Consider the following 25,918-nt stretch of genomic DNA (forward strand, 5'->3'; position numbering starts at 1 on the left):
CAGAACTTGATGTATGATCCAAGTTCAAGGATTCTCACAGGATTACAATAGATTAAATATCTCCAAGAATCCAGTACGAAGGCTAGAGTCATTTCAGAAGGCTCATTCCCAGCACTGACATGTTTTAGCAATCCTGGCGGCCTGCAGTTAGCCTGCTTAGCCAGTGCTATGGCCTTCAGCAGCTCTGCTCCTTTCTTTCCCTTTCCTTTCCTTTTCCCAGATACCCTATACAATTTTCTGTTATCCTAATTTTCTTGGAGTTTTCATCAAAATAAGTATCAGATTTTGTTAAATATTTTTTTGCATATATTTAGATGATTATGGTTTTCTTTCCTACTTTGTCATTATGGTAATTGTGAATCACATTAATTGCTTTTCAAGTGTTAAACCAATTCTCCATTCCTGGGATAAATCCCACTTGGCCACAAGGTAATACGATTTTAACATATTATGGAATTCTATTTGCCAAAATTTTGTTTACAAATTTTGTGTCTATATTACTGAGGGATATTAGTGTGTAGTTTTCTTTTCTGGTAATGGCATTGTCTGATTTTAATACGAGGATAATGCTGACCTTATAGGATGAGTTGGGAGGTATTGTCACCTCTTCAATTTTTTGGAAGAGTTTGTGTAAAATCGTTATTTCCTCTTTAATATTTAGTTGATTCACCAGTAAAGTCATGGCCTGGAGATTTTCATTTTTCTATAGAAACATTTTTAACTACAGTTTCGATTTCTTTAAGGCTACTCAGGTTATCTTCTGGAGTGAGCCTTGGTAGTTTATGTCTTTCAAGGAATTAACCCATTTCATCCATGTTGTCAAAGTTATTGCCATAAAATGGTTCATAATATTCCCTAATTATCTTTATTAATATCTGTAGAATCTGTAGTTATGTCACCTCTTTCATTCCTGAGTTTTGTAAGTGGTGCCTTTTTTTTCTCAGTCTATCTAGATGTTTATCAAGTTTATTGATCTCAAAAAAACAACTTTTGATTTCATTGTTTTTTTCCTAATTTTTCAGTTTTCTGTTTCATTGAGTTCTCCTTTGATCTTTACAAATTTCTTCCTTCTGCTTACTTTGGGTTTAACTTGCTCCTCTTTTTCTAGTTGCTTAAGGTGGAAGCTAAGCTTATCGATTTGAGATCTTTCTTCTTTCCTAATATAGGTATTTCCTCCTAAATACTGCTTTTGCATTATCCCACAAATTCTAAGATTAAAAAAATTTTCTTCCTGATTTCTCTTTGATCCATGGGTTATTTAGGAGTGTATTATTTAGTTCCCAAATATTGGGGGATTTTCCAAGGATCTTTTAGTTACTGGTTTCTGCCTATTGGATCTGTCCATTTCTGAAAGAAAGGTGTTTTAAATCTTCAAACTATGATAGTGGATTTAGAGGACACAGTAAGAACATGGCCATCTGCAGCCAAAGAAAGAGGCCTCAGGAGAAACCAAACCTGCCAACACCTTGATTGTGGACTTTCAACTCCTAGGACTGTGAGAAAATAAATTTATGTTGTTTGAGTCACTTAGTCTTTTTTTTGTTATGGCAGCCTGAACAGAATACTACAGTTGTTGTTCACATCTACTGTATTCCTGTTAATTTTCTGCCTACTTGTTCTATCAGCTTTTGAAACAAAGATATTGAAATTTCTATTTCTTCTTGCATTTCAATCAGTTTTTGCTTCATGTGTCTTGATCCACGGTTATTAGGTACATAAATGTTTAGGATTGTTATGTTCTCTTGATTAACTACTTTATCATTATGAAATGACCTTTTCTGTGATATAGTCTTTTGCTCTGGTATCTACATTGTGTGATATTTATATAGTCACTCCACTCGTGTTCACTAGTGTTAGAACAGTGCATCTGTTCCCACTCTTACTTTTCACCTATTTCTGGTTTTATATTTAAAGTGTGTTTCTTGATACAAATGAACTTACAAAACAGAAGAGACTCACAGAAAATGAACTTATGGTGGCCGAGGGGGAAGGGATAGTTAGGGACTTTAGGAAGGTCAGGTACACACTGCTGTGTTTAAAATGTATAACCAACAAAGACATACTGTATAACACATAGAACTCTGCCCAGTGTTATGTGCCAGTCTGGATGCGAGTGGGGCTTGGGAGAGAATGAATACATGTATATGTATGTCTGAGTCCCTTCACTGTTCACCTGAAATTGCCACAGCATTGTTAATTGGCTGTACCCCAATACAAATGTTTTGGTGTTAAAAAAATGAAAATTTTTAAAAAATAAAGTGTGTTTCTTATAGGAAGCATATAGCGATGTCTTGCCTTTTTATCCAGTCTGACAATCTGTGCCTTCTAATTTGGCTGTTTAGACCATTTATGTTCAGTGTGATTATTGACACGGTTAGGTTGGAGTCTATCCTCGTGCTAATCATTTTCTATTGTCTCTTTTTCTTTGTGCCCTTTTATCTCTTTTTCTACCATCTTTTGGATTGATAGTTTTATGATGATTCCATGTTATCTCCTTTGTGGACTTACCAGCTATAATTATTATTTTAGTGGTTGCTTTAGGTTTCAGAGTAAACATATTTAACTTATCATAGTCTACATTCAAGTTACAATATGCCACTTCATATAGAGTATAAGAACCTTAAACAGTATACTTCCATTTCTGCCCTCCTGAAATTTATACTATTGTTGTCATGCATTATATTTTTACAACTGTTATAAACCTCAACATGTATTAATATTTTTGCTTAAACAGGCAGTTGTCTTTTTAAAAAAAATATTTATGTGTTTATTTTTGGCTGTGCTGGGGCTTCGTTGCTTCAAGGACTTTTCTCTAGTTGTGGTGAGCAGGGGCTACTCTTCGTTAAAGTGCGCAGGCTTCTCATTGTGGTGGCTTCCCTTGTTGCAGAGTATGGACTCTAGGGCGCAGGCTTCAGTAGTTGTGGTTTCCGGGCTCCAGAGCACAGCTTAATAGCTGTGATGCACAGGCTTAGTTGTTCTGCAGCATCTGGGATCTTCCCAGACCAGGGATTGAACCCATGTCTCCTGCATCGGCAGGCAGATTCTTTACCACTGAGCCACCCCCACCAGGGAAGCCCAGGCAATTGTCTTTAAAAGGGATTTGAATATGCAAAATCTTATATATTTATATATGTAGTTACATGTCCAGTGTTCATCATTCCTATGTGTTCATCATTCCATCTGACATCAGTTGCCTTTTGCCTTAACGACATGCTTTTAACATTTCTCATACTACAGGTCTACTAATGATTAATTTTTTCAGCTTTTCTATATCTGAAGCACCTTTATTTCTCTTATTCTTAAAGTTAAGATTTTTAAAACTTAAAATTTAAGACAAATTATCTTGAGATAATTGTAGATTCACATGCAGTTGTAGGAAACAATAAAGAGAAGTCTGTGTACCCTTTTTCCAAATTTCTCCCAATAGTGACATCTTGCAAAACTGTAGTACACTATCACAACCAGGAGATCTGTTCAACTAAAGGAGTCTGTCGGGCTTCATCTCTTTCTCTGATGGTTTGCTGGGCATGGAAGCTCTCTCAAGGCAGTAAGGTAGGGCAATCACAGGTCTCACTTTATGTTCCATATCTCATGGATCATTCTCCTTCATTACCTGATAGCCAGTGTCTTAAAAACCCATTGTTTCATTTATTTTATCCATTTTCATTTATATTGTTTCATTTATTCTGGTTCTGTTAGATGGAAGGTTATATCTATTACCTGTTACTTCATCTTGGCTGGAATAAGAAGTGCCTGCTCATTTTCCTAGTGGCTCCACGTAAACCCCTAAATCAAAATCTTGGAGCTTTCCCCAAAATAACGATATAAGTCTGGTTAAAGTCTCTTTAAAAGCTGTTTCCCCGAAAATTTTTTTTCACATTGGCGGGAGTTTTGCTACACACAGCATCTTTCCTCTTGAAAAGCTCTGTCTGTTATTCTTGGGTTTAATTCTAGGTTAGCAGTTAAATGCTTAATATAGAAATAGTCTAGGTATATAACATGCTTCAGCACAGTAGTTCTGTTAATCAGCTGTTTTATAAGAAACATAAATACCTTTAGGCATAGAAAGAATATTCTCTGAGCCTTCTGAAAAAACTTTACTATGCTGTAAAATTCCATTCTTAGCTTTAATATTTAAAGAGATTTTACCAATATACTTATTAGGAACAAGTATATCAAGTACATTCAGCTCCTTATTCATGGAAGAGAATGAAGGCATCTTCACCATATGTTAGGGAGTAAATGTTGTGTTGCCTCAAAATTCACATGTTGACGGCTAATACCCAATGTGCTATATTTAAAGATGCAGCCTCTAAGGCAGTAATTACAGTTAAGTGAGATCATAAGGGGGCTTCCCAAGTGGCACTGGTGGTAAGAGCCGGCCTGCCAATGCAGGAGAACTAAGAGATGTGGGTTCAATCCCTGGGTGGGTCAGGAAAATCCCTGGAGGAGGGCATGGCAAACATTCCAGTATTCTTGCCTGGAGAATCCCATGGACAGAGCAGCATGGTGGGCTACAGTCCAAAGGGTCACACAGAGTCAGACACGACTGAAGCAACTTAGCAAGCATTCATTAGGTCATAAGGATGGAACCCTGATCTGCTGGTTTAGTGTCCTTATAGGAAGAGACATCAGAAAGTGCTCATGAGCTCTCTTTCTCCCTCTCTATCTCTTCTGTCTCCCTCCTTCCTTCTCTTCCTTTCTCTCTTCTTCTTATTCCCCTCCTCTTCACAAAGAGGTCATGTGAGCACACAGAGAGATGACAGCTGCTTAAAAACAAAGAGAAGAGGTCTCAGAATGGAATTCACTTCACAGGCAGGTTGATCTTGGACTTCCAGCCTCCAGAAGTGTGAGAAATAATTTCTGTTGTTTAAGTCATCCAGTCTGTGGTATTTTGTAATGGGAACTTCTGAAGCTAAATACACCATATTTCTCATTCAAGGATAAGGATCTGGGAACATTTCTTTCCTCTAAATTGCACAACATTTTTGTCTCTGTTTCATGTTCTCAGCAAATGCGTGAGCAAAGATGATGTTAGCAAAGGGCATGGAAGGAAAATATTCAAAACATCTTCTTATCAGTGTTCCCTTGAGAAATCACTGAAAAATAACAATTCTTGGCATTCACAAATGCACACACATTTGAAAATCTTTACAATTTTATAGATGATGCCAAATTTTCCAGTCTAAATGTTATTCTACCTCATGGGAAGCCTTTTTCAATGCAAAAGAGAAAAGCGATGTCTTAAGCGATGTAGAGTGAGGTGTCCTAAGTTGGAGTCAGTCTAGGCAGAGGCTGGCAAACATGAAGTTGGAACAAGTGAGGAGAATCAGATCCCATTTCTTTCCTCCCTGGTCCTAAGTATGAGGAGGCCAAACTTCCCAGGGACAAAATGAGGGGGCCTAGATCTGCCTTTCCCAGCAGGGCCTAGCCTAGCTCTCTAAACCTGTGTCCACTTCTTTATTCCCAATCTTGCTCTTAATGTAATTTGCATCATAATATTAGGAGAATTCTAACAGATGCTAGAGACAGTGCCAAAGCTTTTAAGGATGCCAAAGAAGGGTGAGTTTCTTTTACATTTTACTTTTTAAAATACTTAATTTATTTGGCTGAACCATATCTTGGTTGTTGCACTGGGGATCTTTAGTTGTGGCATGCAAACTCTTAGTTGTGGCATGTCGGTCTAGTTCTCTGATCAGGGATGGAACCCAAGCCTCCTGCATTGGGAGTGTGGAGTCTTAACCAACGAACCACCAGAGAAGTCCCCAAGGGTGAGTTTCTTTTAACCTTTTTTCTTTAAAAGTTCAGGCTCCCATAAGAAATGGTACTTCTTAATTCTGAAGAGCAATATTGGCACTGTTAGGCCCTAGGACATTTAAGATCCTTCCTGTAACCCATCAGCTTCCCTGATGGCTCAGAGGGTAAAGAATTTGCCTGCAATGCAAGAGACCCAAGTTCAATCCCTGGGTTGGGAAGATCCCCTGGAGGAGGAAATGGCAACCCACTTCAGTATTCTTGCCTGGAGAATCCCATGGACAGAGGAGCCTGGCGGGCAGCAGTCCATGGTCTCAAAGAGTTGGACACGACTGAGCAATTAACACACTTTGTAACCCATCAACACCTAATGCTTTGTTGTCACTATCTACCTCTCTCTGTATCTCTCTCTTTCTTATTTCCTTCATGCAGGTTATTTTCTGTCTTAGTTTTTAAGGCTCTTAAAACCATCAATTGCTAAACCTAGTAATCTCTACTATACCTAGTGTTCCTAAGGTGCAGGCCCTCTGGTGGCACTGTTGAAAGATTTCAACAAAGACTTAAGCATTTATAGTGCACAAAAAAATGTCTATTTCAAAGAGATGCAGAGGCGACATACAAATTAGAGGTTTGGGATTAACAGATACACACTACTATATGTAAAACAGATAAACAAGAGGACCAACTGTATAGCACAGGGAAATATATTCTATTAATATATCTTGTAATAACCTATAATGGAAAAGAATCTGAAAAAGAATATATATAACTGAATATATATTAATATATAACTGAATAATTTATAGCAAAAATAAACAAGTGGGATCTAATTAAACTTAAAAGCTTTGGCACAGCAAAAGAAACTATAAACAAGGTGAAAAGACAACCCTCAGAATGGGAGAAAATAATAGCAAATGAAAAAACTGACAAATAATTAGTTTCCAAAATTTACAAGCAGCTCATATAACTCAATATCAGAAAAACAAACAACCCAATCAAAAAATGGACAAAGACCTAAAAGGACATTTCTCCAAGAAAGACATACAGATGGATAATAAACACATGAAAAGATGCTCAACATGGTTCATTATTAGAGAAATGCACATCAAAACTACAATGAGATACCACTTCACACCAGTCAGAATGGGCATCATCAAAAAAATCTACAAACAATAAATTCTGGAGAGGATGTGGAGAAAAGGGAACCCTCTTGCACTGTTGGTGGGAATGTAAATTGCTAACAGCCACTATGGAAGACAGTATGGAGATTCCTTTAAAAACTAGGAATGAAACTACCATATAACTCAGCAATCCCACTACTAGGCATATACCCTGAGAAAACTAAAATTCTAAAAGACAAATGTACTCCAATGCTCATTGCAGCACTATTTACAATAGCTAGGACATGGAAGCAACCTAGATGTCCACTGACAGATGAACAGATAAAGAAGTTGTGGTACATATATGCAATGGAATAATAGCCATAAAAAGGAATGCAATTAAGTCAGTGCTACTGAGGTGAGTGAACCTAGAGCCCATTATACAGAGTGAAATAAGTCAGAAAGAGAAAAACAAATATCATGTATTAACACATATATATGGAATCTAGAAAGATGGTACTGATGAACCTATTTGCAGGGCAGCAATGGAGACACGGACATAAAGAACAGACGTAAGGACAAGTCCGGGGGAGCAGAAGAAGAGGGTGGGACGAATGGAGAGAGCAACATGGAAGCATATACACTGTGCTGTGTGCTTGCTCAGTCATGTTCGACTCTTTGCAACCCCATGGACTGTAGCCTGCCAGGCTCCTCTGTCCATGGGGATCCTCCAGGCAAGAATACTGGTGTGGGTTGCCATGCCCTCCTCCAGGAGCATATACACTACCATGAGTAAAATAACCAATGGGAATTTGCCATGTGACTCAGGGAACTCAAATCAAGGCTCTGTAACAACCTAGAGGGGTAGGATGCGGAGGGAGGTGGGAGGGAGGTTCAAGAGGGAGCAGGCATATGTATACCTATGGCTGATTCATGTTGATGTATAGCAGAAACCAACACAATATTGTAAAGAAATTATCCTTCAAGTAAAAATAAATAATTTTTTTATAAATTTTATTTTATTTTTAAACTTTACAATATTGTATTGGTTTTGCCAAATATCGAAATGAATCCGCCACAGGTATACATGTGTTCCCCATCCTGAACCCTCCTCCCTCCTCCCTCCCCATACCATATAGCTGAATATATATTAATATATAACTGAATTTTATATATATATATATATATATAAAACTGAATCACTTTGCTGTATACCTGAAACTAGCATAAGATTGTAAAAAGTTGCAAATTTTTACTCTGAGTTCAAACGTTTCTATTCAGATTAATCTTAAAATTTATGTCACACTAAAATATAAGAAACAGGAGAAGGAAATGGCAACCCACTCCAGTATTCTTGCCTGGAAAAGTCCATGGACAGAGGAGCCTGGCTGGCTGCAGTCCATGGGGTTACATGACTGAGCATGTGTGCATGAGGGTGGAGGGTCACGGGTTGGTAGCAATAAACTGGTAGAACTAAAAAAAAAATAAAAATAAAAATAAAAAAATAAAATATAAGAAACAAAAAGGGCTAAGATGGTAAAAAACCATTTCACCTTCAATATGAAATTTTAATTCAGATAAAATTCTTGTATTTCTAGAGCATCGGTTTTTTTTTTCTTTTTCTTTCTTTTTTTACAATTAATGGAAAAATTTTCAGGTTTAATCCAAGAATATGAATACCTTAGCATTTGTACAAACTAATTTAAATCTAAGCTGAGTTAAATGATTTTTTTCCATTTATGTCTTCAAAATGAACACATTTCACAGCAGGCTGAAGCTTTGCAACTTGAGGTGTATTCTAGAATATAGCTATGTTATATACACAAGTTTGAAACCATATACCTTGAAGCCATAGACTCATCCATCTGATCTGGTAGTTGCAATGTTCGTCATTTCTTTTAAAACCTGACAGCATAGGCAGCAAGATAAGAAGTTGATGTTTCAGGTGGGGCTCTCTAACAAGCAGTCCCAACCCATGATGGAGTTTAATGTTCAGATGATTTATACTGGAATGTTCTTGTTATTGGTACATGTGTAGGGGAGGCAGAGAGGCCAGACTGGACAGAGGGACAAGTCTAGCTGTTCCTAAGATAGCTTTCATGATCATCCAGGACCTTTGATCATGTGGGACCTTTGATCTTTGTTTCAGCATTCAAGATCTTTTTTTTAATCTGCTTACTTTTTAATTGAAGGACAATTGCTTTACAGAATTTTGTTGCTTTCTGTCAAACCTCAACATGAATCGGCCATAGGTATATATATATCCCCTCCCTTTTGAACCTCCTTCCCATCTCCCTCCTCATCCCACCCCTCTAGGTTGATACAGAGCCCCTGTTTGAGTTTCTTGAGCCATACAGCAAATTCCCAGTTGGCTATCTATTTTACATATGGTAATGTAAGTTTCCATGTTACTCTCTCCATACATCTCACCTTGTAGCATGCAAACTCTTAGTTGTGGCAAGTGGGATCTAGTTCCCTGACCAGGGATTGAACCTCATCCCCTGCATTGGGAGCACTGAGTCTTAGCCACTGGACCACAAGGAATTCCTTAGGTGGGTTGATTTTAACTGACACCTAGAACAACAAGTTATTCTAATTGAGCATTCCCAGAGCAAGGAGAGTGAGCTAGCATTTGTTCAGGAAGGCCTCACTCTGGAAGGCTACTACTGGTTATTCATCTATATTCTCTCTGATCAACGTTTGAGGCTTTGCTAATTTGCATAATGAATATTTAAAATGTCTTTTCATTTGCAAAACAAGCGCTTGTTATTAGCTTGTGGATGTTAGAAATAGGGTTTCAATGGTCAAATTACTGGGGTTCAGGAAATGTACACCAATTGAACTATTTAGGGAAATCCTTACACTTGCATGGATTAAACTGCTGCAGCCAGCCTATGGCACTTTATCCTTATGAATGACTCGAACAGAGATGTGTTTCTATCTCTGTGTCATAGGGAGTACATATCCATAAAGTCATTAGATAAAGGTGCAGTTTTTACAGTTCCATCAAACTTCAAAATGTTTGACAATCTCTTGAGTGGGTAGTGGCATTGTATTATGGTTTTAATTGGCACTGTCCCTACTACTAGTAAAATAGAGCAGTTTTTCATATGTTTATATGCCATGTCATCTGAAGTTCCTAGTTATGAGTTGCCTGTATGTCCCCTAATTGTTGGGTTGCCCATTTTTACATTGATTTGCAAAAACTCTTTTCACCTTTTCATAGCTATTTTGCCAAAATTTTCTCCCATACTGTGGCTTATCTCTTTATTTTAATTACAGTATAATTTGATGAACAAATCTCTTAATTTAATAGAGTAAAATAAATCACACATTTAAGATTTGTGATTTGGAGTTTTCATTTAAAAAGAAATTCCTTTCCACCAACTCATGAAGATATTCCCCTATCTTATCAATTAAAGGATTTATAGTTCTGCCTTTCTTATTCAGATCTATAATGCCCTGATAGTTGATGCTTTGTGGACACTGTGAAAGAGGGAACCAGTTTCAGCCTTTTTCCATATAGATACACAGCTGACCCAGAGCCAATTATTGAAAAGGCCTACTTTCTCCATTGCTCTGTAATAACACCTTGATCATAGGTTAAGGGTCTATATTGGACACACTGTTATACTTTCCATTCAACTTCATTTATTTGCTTGCCTGCTATGTCACTTCAACTGTGTCCAACTCTTTGTGACCCCATGGACTGTAGCCCACCAGGCTCCTCTGACCATGCGATTCTCCAGGCAAGAATACCAGAGTGAGTTTCCATTTCCTTCACCAGGGGATCTTCCCAACCCAGGGATCGAACCCACATCCCTTACATCTCCTGCATTGGCAGGCAGGTTCTTTACCACTAGCACCACCTGGGTTAGTATTTGCTTGCCTATCCCTATAACTATTAATATTGCCCTAATTTGTCAACATTCTGAAATCTGGTAGAACAAGTCTTCCAAACTTGCTTTTCCTCAGAAAGATCATCTACACAATTTAAGGCTGCCTCTATCAGATCTTAAAGCAAGAATGAAGATACAGGCCACATACTCTCTATATATGTATAACACACACACACACACACACACACACATATATACACACATATCAATAATGCATATGTATATATATATGCTGCTAAGTTGCTTCAGTCGTGTCTGACTCTGTGCAACCCCATAGACGGCAGCCCACCAGGGCAGGCTCCCCCGTCCCTGGGATTCTCCAGGCAAGAACACTGGAGTGGGTTGCCATTTCCTTCTCCAATGCATGAAAGTGAAAAGTGAAAGTGAAGTCGCTCAGTCGTGTCTGACTCCTAGCGACCCCATGGACTGCAGCCTACCAGGCTCCTCCGTCCATGGGATTTTCCAGGCAAGAGTACTGGAGTGGGCTGCCATTGCCTTCTTCAATATGTGTATATATACACATTTAAAAGCTATAAATCTAACTAAAAATTTAACAAAACGTGTTGTCTCTTCCAGCCTTGACAAATTTCATACTGATCAATGACAGGTTTTTTTCACACTTTAAAAAATTAGTTTTAAATTTACAGAATAGGGGACTTCCTTGGGCTGCTCCCTTTACCCACTAGTGGTAAAGAATCCACCTGCCAGTGTAGGAGATGCAAGAAATGCAGGTTTGATCCCTGGGCTGGGAAGGTCTCCTGGAGAATGAAATGGCAACCCATTCCACTATTCTTGCCTGGAGAATTCCATGGACAGAGGAGCCTGGCAGGCTAAAGTCCGTGGGGTCCCAAGGAGTCGGACATGACTAAGCAACTGAGCACCACTACTAGTGGTCCAGTCTAGGAATCCACATTCCAATGCAGGGGACGTGGCTTGGATCCCTGGTCAGGGAACTAAGATCCCACATCCCATGGGGCAACTAAGCCCAAATGCCACAACTACAGAGCCCACATGTCGCAACTAAGATCTGATGCAGCCATAAATAACAATTTTTTAAAAATAAATTTACAAAAATATTGGTAAATTTATTTTTAAAAAATTGTTATTTATGGCTGCAATTATGTAAAGTTTAAAAAATAAAATAAAATTAAAATTAAAAAAATAAATAAATAAATTTACCAAAAAATTGAGCATGGAGTTTCATAGAGCCCTGTCCCCCACATCCCTCCTGCCACTGATACAAGTTTCCTCTCTTATTAACATATTGAATTAATATGGTATATCTGTTACAAGGAATAAATCTTTATTGATACAAAATTATAATTAAAACTCATGGTTTACATTAAGGTTCACTCTTTGTATTATAGTTTTATGCATTTTTGCAAATGCAAAATGATATGTATCTAGCATTACTGTATCATACTTGACAATTTCACCACTCTAAAAAATTCCCACATGTCACCTATTTATCCCTTTCCTCCCTTATACTGAACCCTAGGCAACCACTGATCTTATATTGTCTTTATTGTAGTTTTGCTTTTTTCAAAATATCACATACTGGGAACCATACAGTATGTAGCCTTTCAGACTGGCTTCTTTCACTTGGCAATGTGTTTAAAGTTCATCTGTATCTTTCATAACTTAATAGTTCAGTTCTTCTTATCACTGAATTATATTCTATTATATGGATGTACTATGGTTTGTTTGCCTATTCACCTATAGAAGGACAGTTTGATTCCTTTGGTATTAGTCGCTTAGTTGTGTCTGACTCTTTGTGACCCCATGGACTGTGGCCCACCAGGTTCCTCTGTCCATGGAATTATCCAGGCAAGAATATTGGAGTGGGTAGCCATTCCCTTCTCCAGGGGATCTTTCCGACCCAGGCATTGAACCTGGGTCTCCCGCATTGCAGGCAGATTCTTTACCATCTGAGCCTGATTCCATTTAGTTTTTTGTTTTGTTTTGTCCATTTTTAATTGGGGTGCTTGTTTTCTTGTTGAGGTTCAAGTGTTATTTGTATATATTAGATACAAGTATTTTTTATCAGATATGTGTTTTGCAGATATTTTCTCTGCGTCTGTGGCTTGTCTCTTCATTCTGTTAACAGTATCTTTTGCAGAGCAGAAGTTTTAAATTTTAACTTAACCATTTTTTCTTTCATGGATTGTGCTTTTGGTATTATATTTAAAAACTCACTGCCAGGTCTAAGGTCACTTAGATTTTCTCCTGTGTTATCATCTAGAAGTTTTATTTGTTATTGTTGTTCAGTCACTAAGTCATGTCTGACCCTTTGCATCCCCATGGACTGAAGCACACTGGGCTTCCCTGTCCTTCACTATCTCCCGGAGTTTGCTTAAACTCATGTCCATTGAGTCAGTGATGCCATCCAGCCACCTCATCCTATGTCACCCCCTTCTCCTCCCATCCTCAATCTTTCCCAGCATCAACGTCTTTTCCAATGAGTCAGCTTTTTGCATCAGGTGGCCAAAGTACTGGAGCTTCAGCTTCAGCATCAGTCCTTCCAATGAATATTCAGGATTGGTTTCCTTTAGGATTGACTGGTTTGATCTCCTTGCTGTCCAAGGGACACTCCAGAGTCTTTTCCAGAACCACATTTTTATAGTTTTGCATTTTACACTTAGGTCTAAGATTCATTTTTGAGTTAATGTTTGTGAAAGGTATAAGGACTGTGCCTAGATTTCTTTCATATTAATGTTCAATTATTCCAGCTCCATTTGTTGCAAAGACAACAAATCTATCCTTTCTCCATTGAATTGCTTTTATTCCTTTTTCAAAGATCAATTGACTATATTTGTATGGTTTTATTTCTGGGATCTATATTCTGTTCCATTGATCAATTTATGTATATTTTCACTGATACCACACTATCTAAATTACTGTAGCTTTATATTAAGTCTTAAGTTTAGGAGTTAGCTCTTTGACTTCGTTCTGGTTCAGTATTATGTTGGCTATTCTGGGTCTTTTGCCTCTCCATATAAACTTTAGAATCAGTTTATCAGTATCCACAAAATAACTTGCAGGGATTTTTGATTAGGACTGTATTGAATGTAGGTATAAATGAAGTTTCAGAGAATTCCAAACCATGAATACAAATCTCTTCATCTAGTTGTATTTTCTTTGATTTCTTCCATCAGAGTTTCATAGTTTTCCTCATATACATTCTGTCCATATTTTGTTAGATTTATGCCTAAGTAATTTTTGATGTTAATGTAAATGGTATTGTGTTTGCAGTTTCAAATACCAATTATTCATTGCTGGCACATAGGAAAGCAGTTGACTTTTATATATTAATTTTATATTCTGTGACCTTGTTTAATTGCTTATGATGTCCAGGGGTTTTTGTTGTTGTTGCTGTCGATTCTTTGGGATTTTCTACATAGAGAATCATGTTATCTGTGAACAGAGTTTACTTCATTTTCCCCAATCAGTATAACCTTTATTTCTTTTTCTTGTCTTCCTGCATTAACTAGGACTTCCAGTACAAAGTTGAAAAGGAGTAGTGAGAGGGGACACCCTTACCTTTTCTTGATCTTAATGGGAAAGTTCTAGTTTCTCACTCTGAAGTATGTTATCTGTAGGTTTTTGTAGAGGTTCTTTATCAACTTTAAGAAGTTTCTCTCTGTTCCTATTTCACTTCAGAGCTTTTGTCATGAATAAGTGCTGCTGCTGCTGAGTCGCTTTAGTCGTGTCCAACTCTGTGTGACCCCATAGATGGCAGCCCACCAGGCTCCCCCGTCCCTGGGATTCTCCAGGCAAGAACACTGGAGTGGGTTGCCATTTCCTTCTCCAGTGCATGAAAGTAAAGAGTGAAAGTGAAGTTGCTCAGACGTGCCCGACTCTTAGCGACCCCATGGGCTGCAGCCTACCGGGCTCCTCCAAACATGGGATTTTCCAGGCAAGAATACTAGGACTCATCAAACGTTTTTTCTGCACCTAGCAATATGGTCATACCATTTTTCCTCATAGGCTGTTGATGCCATGAATTACATTAGTTGACTTTCAAATATTGAACCAGCCTTACATACTTGATATAAATCCTACTTGGTCGTGCTGTGTACTTGTTTCTTGGATTCAATTTGTTACTGTTTTGTTGAGGATATTAACGTGTGTTTATGAGAGACATTGGTTTATAGTTTTCTTTTATTGGAACATTTTTATTTTGTTTGGGTATTAAGAATCATGATGACCTTGCTGAATGAATTAGGAAGTAATTCCCTCTGCTTCTATTCTCTTCCTTCACATATAAATTATGCATCTTTTAAAAATTTTATTTTAGTGGTTACGCTAGAGTTTGCAATATACATTAAAACTAGTCCAAGTCCACTTTCAAATAAAGCTATAGTGCTTCACGGGTAGTACATGTACCTTATAACAGAGTATTTGCAATTCTTCCCTCCCATCTTTTATAGCATTGCTGCCATTCCTTTCATTTATCCATGCTATAATCACCTAATACATTGTTGCTATTATCACTTTGAAGAAACAATTCTCTATTAGATAAGAATAAGAAAAATATTTTCTCTTGACCTCATTTATTCTTTCTCTGATGCTCTTCGTTTCTTTATGTATATCCAAATTTATGACCTATATAATTTTCCATCTTTCTGAAGAATTTCTTTTGACATTTCTTGCAAGTCAAGTCTACTAGCAACACATTCTCTGTTTTTGTTCACCTGATAAAGTCTCTTTTTCCTTCACTTTTGAAGGACAATTTCACTGGATACAGAATTCTAAGTTAATGGGGTTTCTTTTTAGATTTTGAATATTTCACTCCACTCTCTTCAAGGTTGCATGGTTGACAGTATGCCTAGATATAAATGTTTTGGGTTATTTATCCTGTTTGGTATACTTTGAACTTCCTGAATTTGTGGTTTTGTTTATATCAATAAATTTGGGAAATTCTCAGCCATTATTATCTCAACTATTTCTTCAATTCATTTATTTTCCTGATATTCCTATTACATTTTTCTTACATCTTTCATTAATCATCTTATGGATATTCTGTTCTGTTTTTCTCATTGGTTTTTTTCTCTTTGCATTCTAGTTTGGGAAGTTTCTGTTGACAGATCTTCAAACTCACTGATTCTTTTCTTGATCCTGTCCAGTCCTCTGATCAGTGCATCAAAATAATTCATTTCTATTACAATGTTTTTGATTTCTAACATTTCCTTTTTATTCTTTCTGGAGTTTTTATTGCTCTGCTTACATTATCTATCCTTGCATGTTGTCCATTATAGTCATTATAGTCTTATTCCATTATAGTCTTTAGCACGTTATCAGAGCTGTTTAAATTCTTGGTCTGATCATTCCAAATCTATGCTATATCTGAGTCTAGTTCTGTTGCATGTTTTGTCTCTTCAGACCATGTCTTTTCTTGCCTTTTAGCATGTCTTATAATTTTTTTGGTTAAAAGCCATTCACGATATATTGGGTAATAGGAACTGAGGTAGATAGACCTTTAGTGTGAGGTTTTATATTGATACGGCTAGAGGTAAGCTGTGTTTACAGTTTGTCGTATCTTCAAGTTTCAGGGGCTTCAATTTCCTCTAGTGTCATTGTTTTACAGCTCCTGTTGTTTTTGGGTTTCCCTAGAAACTTCTTCTTAAACGGAGACCAAGGCTCGAATTTCTTTGAGCTTAATCCACTGCTATTATACAGGAACCATGTTGATGGTAGGTGTGGGAGGAAGAGAAACTTTCTATAATCATATGATTAGGTTTCTCTTTTAGTGACTCTTTGCCCCTGGCCCGTGACATACACAAGTGTTTCTCAGCTCCTCCCTGACCCTTAGTTCAGACATAAAGCCTGGAGAGGACTAAAGTTGGGTAATTTCCCTTCCTCCAAGTTGGATAAGGCCCTGGCAAAGAATTTTCCATTGTGGGGTAGTTCTTTGCTATGGGATTAACATTATGGGAGAACATTCTGGGATTATTTCTGAATGGATACTTTTTCCCCCTTCCCTGGCCAAACGTAAACTATTGGCTCCAGTAGCTTCTGCTTCTGGTAAACTGACATGAATTCTCTGTATTCATGGGTCTCTCCAGTTTGGGGGTGGAAGTTTGTCCTGTGACTTCAGTTCTCTGATGGATCTTAGAAGAGTCATCGATTTTCAGTTTTACCAACTTTTTTCTTATTATAAATATGGGAGAGACATCTTCCAGCTCTTACGGGTTGGAGCAACTGTAGTTTTATGACTGAAAGTCAGCAAAATATTATAGGTGGCTAAATGTAATTATGGCTTCCCTGGTGGCTCAGATGGTGAACAGTCTGCCTGCAGTGCTGGGGACTGGGTTTGATCTCTGGGTTGGGAAGATCCCCTGGAGGAAGAAATGGCAATCCACTCCAGTATTCCTGCCTGGGAAATCCCATGCACAGAGGAGCCTGGTGGGCTACAGTCCATGGGGTTGCGAAGAGTTGGACATGACTGAACCACTTAACACCACATGCATCACAGCCAAAAATAAATAAATAAAATAAAAAATTGCTTTTTTATTTTAAAAAAGCACCAAGTGCTTTACATTATTATTGTAATGTAATTACATTGTAATTATCATTGCCCATATGTATTCTGTTGATGAATAGCTGATATTTTGATGAATATTAAAATAAGAATTCACATAAAATGTTTAAGTTATTACATGTACATTCCATATAATTTATTTTCCTTCACTTTAGCAAAAATACTAAAATCAAGATCTTGTGAAATTTTGGTTGTATTGATAGTAATGAACTAAAGGATTAAAAATAAAATGCAATTGAAATAAGTATACAAAATTTTATGTGTTCCATCACAATATAAATTAAATGAAATAGAAAAAGAAATGAAATGAAAATGTAAAAACTTTTTTACATTTAAAATTATTTGCTTCAAAAATAATATTAACTGTTATAAGGAAAATGTAAATTGTAATTGATAAATTATAAATAAAAAGCTTTAACATGCATTTTATTGTTTAGTCACTAAGTCGTGTCCAACTCCTTTGTGACCCCATGGACTGTAGCCCAGGCAAGAATACTGGATTTCCCAGGCAAGAATATTGGAGTGGGTTGACATTTCCTTCTTCAAGATTTAATATGCATACAAATCTTGATTTCTAAATTTCATTGCCCATTAAAAGGAACCTAGGGAAGGGGAAACAAATGAAATTGGAACATCTTGTGCAATTAAGTGAGGATGTGCTCAAACAGTGATGGAGACATGTCAAAAGGACACAAAAGCCAGCTTGCACCAGCCAAATGTGGTATTATTTGAGCAAATACGGAATCATATGAGCATCAAAATAGATTGTCATCGTAATAGACTGTAACCATTTTAATAAACTAAGAATCCATGAATCCATACCATATATATATTATATATCATATAATATATATGGGCTTCCCAGGTGGCCCTAGTGGTAAAGGACCCGCCTGCCAGTGCAGGAGACATAAGAGTTGTGGGTTCAATCCCTGGGTCGGGAGGATCCCCTAGAGGAGGGCTTGGCAACCTACTCCAGTATTCTTACCTGGAGAATCCCATGGACAGAGGAGCCTGGCGGGCTACAGCCCATAAAATTTTGAAGAGTCGGGACATGACTAAAGTGACTTAGCATACATGTGTCTATGTTATATTAGTTTGTTCAAACTGCTAAAACAAAATACCACAGACTGGGTGGCTTACAAATAGCAGAAATTTATCTCACCATTCTAGGGGCTGGGAGTCCAAGATTTTAGGGTGCCAGCATTGCTGGATTCTGGCGAAGGCCTTCTTCTGAGTTACACACTACCAACTTCTCTCTGCGCCCTCACTTGGTGCAAGAGAAGAGGGAGCTCTCTGGGCCCTCTTTTATTCCATTTATGAGGGCTCCACCCTTGTGACCTAATCATGTTCCAAAGGCTCCACTTCCTAATTCAATCACATTGGGCGTTAGGTTTTCAACATATGAATTTAGCAGTATGCAAATATTCAGTCTATACCAAGTACTTTACACTAGACAGCACTTTTTTATTTACTTACTTTTGGCTGTGATGCATCTTTCTTGTTGGGCTGGCTTTTCTCTAGTTGCAGCAAGTGAGAGCTACTCTAGATGTGGTGCATGGGCTTCTCACTGCAGTGGCCTGTTGCAGAGCATGGGCTCTAGGGCGTGTGGGCTTCAGTAGTTGTGGCAGGTGGGCTCAGTAGTTGCAGCTTCTTGGCTCTGGAGCACAGACTCAAAGTGGTACACGTTTTCAAGTTGCTCCACGGCTTATGGGATCCTCCCAGATCAGGGATTGAACCCAAGTCTCCTGCATTGGCAGATGGATTCTTTACCACTGAGCTACTAGGGAAGCCCAGAAAGCTGTTATTAACAGTAGAAAAAAATTTAGAGTTAGAAAAATCATTATTTTCAACCATTCTTGATGTAGGCAAGAATAATCAATGAATGGGCTTCTCTGGTGGCTCAGTGGTAAAGAATCTGTCTGCCAGTGCAGGAGACATGGGTTCCCTGGATCAGGAAGATCCCCTGGAGAAGGGAATGGCTACCCACTCCAGTATTCTTGCCTGGAAAATCCCATGGACAAAGGACCCTGGTGGGCTACAGTCCATGGGGTCTAAAAGAATTGGACACAACTTAGCAACTAAACAACAAAAACAACAACAATCAATGAATGGCAGGGGAGGAGTTTGAGCCTATAAAATATCCTATTCATCAAAGTGTCTCCTTGCTGCTGCTGCTGCTAAGTCACTTCAGTCGTGTCAGACTCTGTGCGACCCCAGAGACGGCAGCCCACCAGGCTCCCCCATACCTGGGATTCTCCAGGCAAGAACACTGGAGTGGGTTGCCATTTCCTTCTCCAATGCATGAAAGTGAAAAGTGAAAGTGAAGCCACTCAGTCGTGTCCAACTCCTAGCGACTCCATGGACTGCAGCCTACCAGGCTCCTCCGTCCATGGGATTCTCCAGGCAAGAGTACTGGAGTGGGTTGCCATTGCCGTCTCCAAGTGTCTCCTTACAAGATACTTATTAATTAGGAAGAAAGAAATAGTAACTTTACAGTAGAGAAACCTGGCAATCATCACCTTACCCAGGTGATCAAAGTTAATACTGAAACAAATCTATTGTTTCAGATTAAAAGTAACTAAAATGAATTTGACAATTAAATGCAATGTGTGATTTTGGATTGTATCCTGGACCAGGAAAAATTGCTTTAAAAGGCATCATTAAGAAAAGTGTCAAAGTCTGAATAAGGGCTGTAGAGTAGACAATATTCATATTAATGATAAGTTTCTTGAATTTTATAATTGAATTGTGATTTTGTAAGAGAAGGCCCTTGTTAATAGGAAATACAATCTGAAGTATTTGATAAAATTTTAATATCTGTATTTATTCATATTATATTGAAAGTAAACATAAGATTTCAAGGCAGGTTATTTACTTACAGGAATAACTACATCAGTTTCCCTTTGCCCCTATCTTTCCCTCTTCTAGGGGAATTCATTAAGAGTTAAATTGACAGACATGCAATACCGGGTTTAGGCTATAAGAGAGGAGGACCAAAATTAAGAATCTTGGAACTTAAGTAGGAATAGGACAGCTGCCCACCCATTTCCTTTCTGTGAAAGAGAGAGAGAATCCATTGTACCTTAGTCCCAGTCCTTCAGAATCCTCTGGAAGGTAAACAACTGGATCTGGATTTCTTCTCACTTTGATATGTAAACTCATATCTTTGGGATTCTGAATTTCTCCCAGTGGTCTCCTCCTATCTAATCACCCTTTAGCTTCTAAGGCTTATCTTTTAGCCTAAATTTCTTTGCTCAGAAAACCCTGAATATGCAGAAACATGAAAATATTTTCTTTAAAGTCTCACAATGTTTAAGGGTAAATGGAAATCATGCCAAAATATTATATATATTGTGAAGTGGTGTATTTCCTTTCATATCAATAAACAAGGATGTCACAGCCATCAACTCTCCTGTCCCTCCAAATGTGAATTTCTGGGCCTAGAGGGCACCCAGGAAGAATTGTGTTCTTCCGGCAGCCATCAAGCTGCCATGAGGCTGCAGCCACTCCCTGCAGTGAACTGAGAAAACCAAGGATATAAAAAAGCCAGGATACTGGCCTCAGATGGCTGAGATGCATATGAAAGGAATGATTTTAGTAAGCCCAGACTCTTGCTTATTCCCATATATAGAAAAGGGCTAAGTTCCTTAACTTTGAGATATCTGGTTTTCCTTAATTAACAATAATCTTTTGATATTCAGACTACCTGCCTCTTGTTGCAAGCTTCTATACAACCTGACTCCTCCCCACTTACCCCCACCTCCTCAGAAATTCTCTCAGGGTCTCTTGAGATGCTGTCTCCTGAACTTGAAGTCCTAAAAATTTCCACCAAATAAAAAACAACTCTAGACCTCTAGGTTATGACTATTTTTTAAGTCATCAATATAAATGAAGGGGGGTGCAAAGAGATAAGGATAAAGCAAATGGGACAAAATGTTAACAAATGAGGAATCTGGACGAAGGAGTTCTTTGAACTGTTCTTACACGTTTTCTAAGTTTAAAATAATCTCAAAATAAACATTTAAAAATGTAAAATAGAAAGCAAATTTATGGTTACCAAAAGGGAAAGGGAGAGGAGGAGTGATAAATTAGGAATATGGGATTAACAGATACAAACTACTATAGGAAGGATTTACTGTATAGCCCAGGGAACTATATTCAATATCTAGTAAAAACCTATAATGGAAAACAATCTGAAATATATATGTATATAACGGAATCATTTTGCTGTGCACCTGATTTACATGTTGTAAATCAACTATGCTTCAGTTTTTGAAAAGTAAAATAAAATATGGTGGGAAAGAGAAGGAAGACCCATCTTGGAACTAGAGAATGCTTACAAACCCACTTTTTCTATAAGTACAGTTCACTTACACATACATAAAATGCAGGTTTGGCTCAAGAATTTTCTGAGCCCTTCCTTCCTGGTTCAGCAAATGACCTGGTGGTAGAGAGCAGAAGCTAGTTGCAGTGGGGGAAGATGAGTAGATCTCCCTGAAGAATAGTTGGAGAGTGAAATCTAAAAAATAAAACAAATGAATATAGCAAAATATAAACAAACTCACAGATATAGAGAACAAACTAGTGGTTACCACTGGCAAGGAGGGAGCGGAAAAATAGGGGTAAGGGATTAAGAAGTACAAACTACCATGTATAAAATAAATAAGCAACAAAGATACATACTTCAGCACAGGAAAATATAGCCATTATAATAACTTTAAATGGAGTAAGAGTCTAGCTTTTTGTGGCCCCATGGACTGCAACACACCAGGCTTCCCTATCCTTCACTGTCTCCTGGAGTTTGCTCAAACTCATGTCCATTGAGTCCGTGATGCCATCCAACCATCTCATCCTCTGTTACCCCCTTCTCCTCCTCCCTTCAATCTTTCCCAGCATCAGGGTCTTTTCTAATGAGTCGGCTCTCTTCTCAACAGGTGGCCAAGGTATTGGAGCTCCAGCTGCAGCATCAGTCCTTCCAATGAATATTCAGGACTGACTTCCTTTAGGACTGACTGGTTTCATCTCCTTGCTGTCCAAGGGACTCTCAAGAGTCTTTTCCAGCATCACAGTTTGAAAGCATCAGTTCTTCAGCGCTCAGCCTTCATCATCCAACTATCACATCCATAGACAACTACTGAAAAAACCATAGCTTTGACAATATGGACTTTTGTCAGTAAAGTGATGTCTCTGCTTTTCAATATACTGTCTCGGTTTGTCATAGCTTTTCTTCTGAGGAGCAAGTATCAAAAATTTCATGGCTGCAGTCACCATCCACAGTGATTTTGAAGCCCAAGAAAATAAAATCTGTCACTGTTTCCATTGTTTCCCCATCTGTTTGCCATGAAGTGATGAGACTGGATGCCATGATTTTAGTTTTTTGAACGTTGAGTTTTAAGCCAGCTTTTAAACTCTCCTCTTTCAACCTCATCAAGAGGCTCTTTAGTTGCTCTTTGCTTTCTGCCATAAGGATGGTGTCATTTGCATATCTGAGGTTGTTGATATTTCTCCCGGCAATCTTGATTCCAGCTTGTGATTCATCCAGTCCAGCACTTTGCATGATGTATTCTGCATATAAGTTAAATAAGCAGAGTGACACTATACAGCCTTGATGTACTCCTTTCCCAATTTTGAACCAGTCTGTTGTTCCATATCTGATTCTAACTGTTGTTTCTTGACCTGCATATTAAAAAAATACTGCAAATCAACTAGACTTCAATTAGAAGAAAAGAATAGTTGGAGAACCAAAGAATGAAGGAGGCTTGGGTAAGTCACAGCTGGAGTTGGGGAGATAGAGGACCTGCTTAAAGGGGATAAGATGGTAACATGTTTAGTTTCTTGATAAGGGCGTGTGATCTAGATTAGGCAGGCAAACCTTTTTTGTGGTTTTGATAGGGGAGCATTCAGGGTGTGAAAGTGCCTGGCACATAAAAGGAATCTAAATATTTGTGAAATAAAGGAGTAAATGATCTTTTAATTCAAAATATATGTTAATGACAGAGTCATCAGACAGGGTTTTCATCCCTCCTTGAAACGGAGATAAAAACAACAGTACTTCATGGTGCATCTTTTAAACTTTGTTTTTGGGAAAAAAGATCCATGCCTTCTTCACATAAGTGGATTCTTCCATTATTTTTCCCTGAAAAGATGAAAAATGACCAATTATATATTGTTGTTGCTCAGTTGTGTCCGACTGTGACTCAATGGACTGCAGCTCACCAGGCCTCGCTGACCTTCACCATCTCCCAGACTTTGCTCAAACTCATGTCCATTGAGTCCGTGATGCCATCCAACCATCTTGTCCTCTGTCGTCCCCTTCTCCTCCTGCCTTCAATCTTTCCCAGCATCAGCATCTTTTCTAATGAGTCAGCTCTCTTCGCATCAGGTGGCCAAAGTATTGGAGCTTCAGCTTCAGCATCAGTCCTTCCAATGAATATTCAGGATTGACTTCCTTTAGGATTGACTGGTTTCATCTTGCAGTCCAAGGGATTCTCAAGAGTCTTCTCCAACACCACAGTTCAAAAGCATCAACTCTTCAGTGCTCAGCCTTCTTCATGGTCCAATTCTATATAGGCTAACTGAATCATTTTCACATACATTATTTTTAACCGTTCTAAAAACTCTTTCAAATAAAGATTGTTTAAAGTTGTTCCAAATGTTTTGAATCTTTTTGATAAGCATTACACTTCCTGTCTCTTGCTTTTTCATTCTTCTATATTGTCTCTTTTTGAAAGGGGAATATTCAAAACAAAAGAACTGCACAAACTGTAAAATTTAGAGAAAAAAAGAATGTAGCAAAATCAACCATAACCTCTGCATTAATAACCATTGTTCACCACCACTGTGATGTGGTTCTTTTTAATGTATTTTTTCCTGAGCATTTATGTTATATACCTGTATATCTTTCAAATACATTTTAAAATGGAAATAGGAACTTAGGGGAATAAAAGCTGCAATATAAAATACTTGCATGGTAATTCACATAATGGGGATATTTTTCCAAGCTGCTAGTTATTCTTAGAAACCATTTCTTCTGACTCCTTGATTAAAAGGAAGGGCAAACACCATCTGTTGTTAGCTGAACAGCTGTAACTAGAACTTGATAGCCCTGTGGTTGGAGTGTGGGAGGTAGGAGCCCTCATTCCTAATTCCCTAACTGGGTGTCTGCAGTGTCTTCTATGTATGCCTGACGGTGCCTCAGAACACACACAGAGCCCTCTTCTGGGCCTTATGCAAAATTCCATCCAGGGAGCTTTCTGGAAGGAAACAAGCCAAGGAGAATGTAATGTAGGGAAATTTTTTTCTGAGAACCAAAGAAGACAACTAAGTATACATTTTATTTTGTATACAATTTGGAAACTTCTTAGAAGATAAAACATTTAAATCATCAAATTAGAAAGTTCATTTTTCCTCTCCTTTTTGTTAGCATCACCTGAGATGTATTGATGCGTTAAATTTATTTTTTAAATTTACTAAGATGGTGCATTTTATTATCACTCTGAAAAGCAAAATTATGTACTTTTCAACATCCATAACTTTATTTTCCTTAGAATCTTAGTTTTTTTAAATACTAAACTTCATATCCACCTGTGGGTGGTGTAAAAAATATGCTTCATGACTCAGCAGTTTTATTTTCAGAATCACTTATTTCCTGCCACTTGTTGGAGCAAAGAATATCAGGAAAGCATTGCATTAGATGCTTTGAAACCCTTTGATAAGAACCTCTAGGCATTATAAGTGTTGGTGTAGGCTTACTCTTTGTTCCTCCTATAACCTGGTGAGTTAAGATATTAACAAAAGAGAAGAATATAAAAGAATACATTATAGATTTCTATATAATGAGATATATTTTCATGAAAACAAAAGCACTGATTTGGAAAGATGCCATTATTTTATTTCAAAGTGAATAAAAATAAGTTGCAGAGCAATAAGCATTCACTGATCTTATTTTTTGTTAAAAACTTTTGTTGGTATAAGAATAGCAAAATGTTCAGAAGCATACACAAACAATTATATTTTTAGGAGGCTTAATTTATCAATGTTTTTTCTTTCATGACATCCGATCTGTCAATTATAAAAATATTTGCCCTTATTTTAATTTAACACTTTCAAGGTTTTTTTTTTCCTTTGAGTTTTATTTTCTTTTTCCTTTTTTTTTTTTTTTAACATTTAGAGCTTCAAACCAGATAGAATTTTCTTTTTTGGTAGGAGAAGACAGATATCATGTTTTCATTTTTTCCCCAAATAACTACTAGATACCCCAGAAAACTGGAAATATTTCATTTATTTTTTATTTAAAAATCTGCAGTTTTATAAGTAGTGAGATAGAGAAAGAAAATGCCATGAAACAGGTAATTAAAATAATCACTACCCAAAATAGAACAATATCATGGTATTACTTGAATAGGGAAAAGTCACAACACCTGGAAATCATGATGCATGCTATTTTGATATCAAAATCTCAAGTTGGTAGGGAAGAAAAGAGTTCTTATTGCCTTCCCCTTAAGTTTATAAGAGAGTAGTTGTTTAAAGGGATTAATAGTACAAGTAAATTTTGCTCTCGGGTTTTCAGCCAACAGAATGTAAGGCAGCTAACTGAAATATATGTTTCCTTTACCCTTTTGTTG

The sequence above is a fragment of the Bubalus bubalis genome, chromosome X (assembly GCF_019923935.1).
Source record: "Bubalus bubalis isolate 160015118507 breed Murrah chromosome X, NDDB_SH_1, whole genome shotgun sequence".
Lineage (NCBI taxonomy): Eukaryota > Metazoa > Chordata > Mammalia > Artiodactyla > Bovidae > Bubalus > Bubalus bubalis.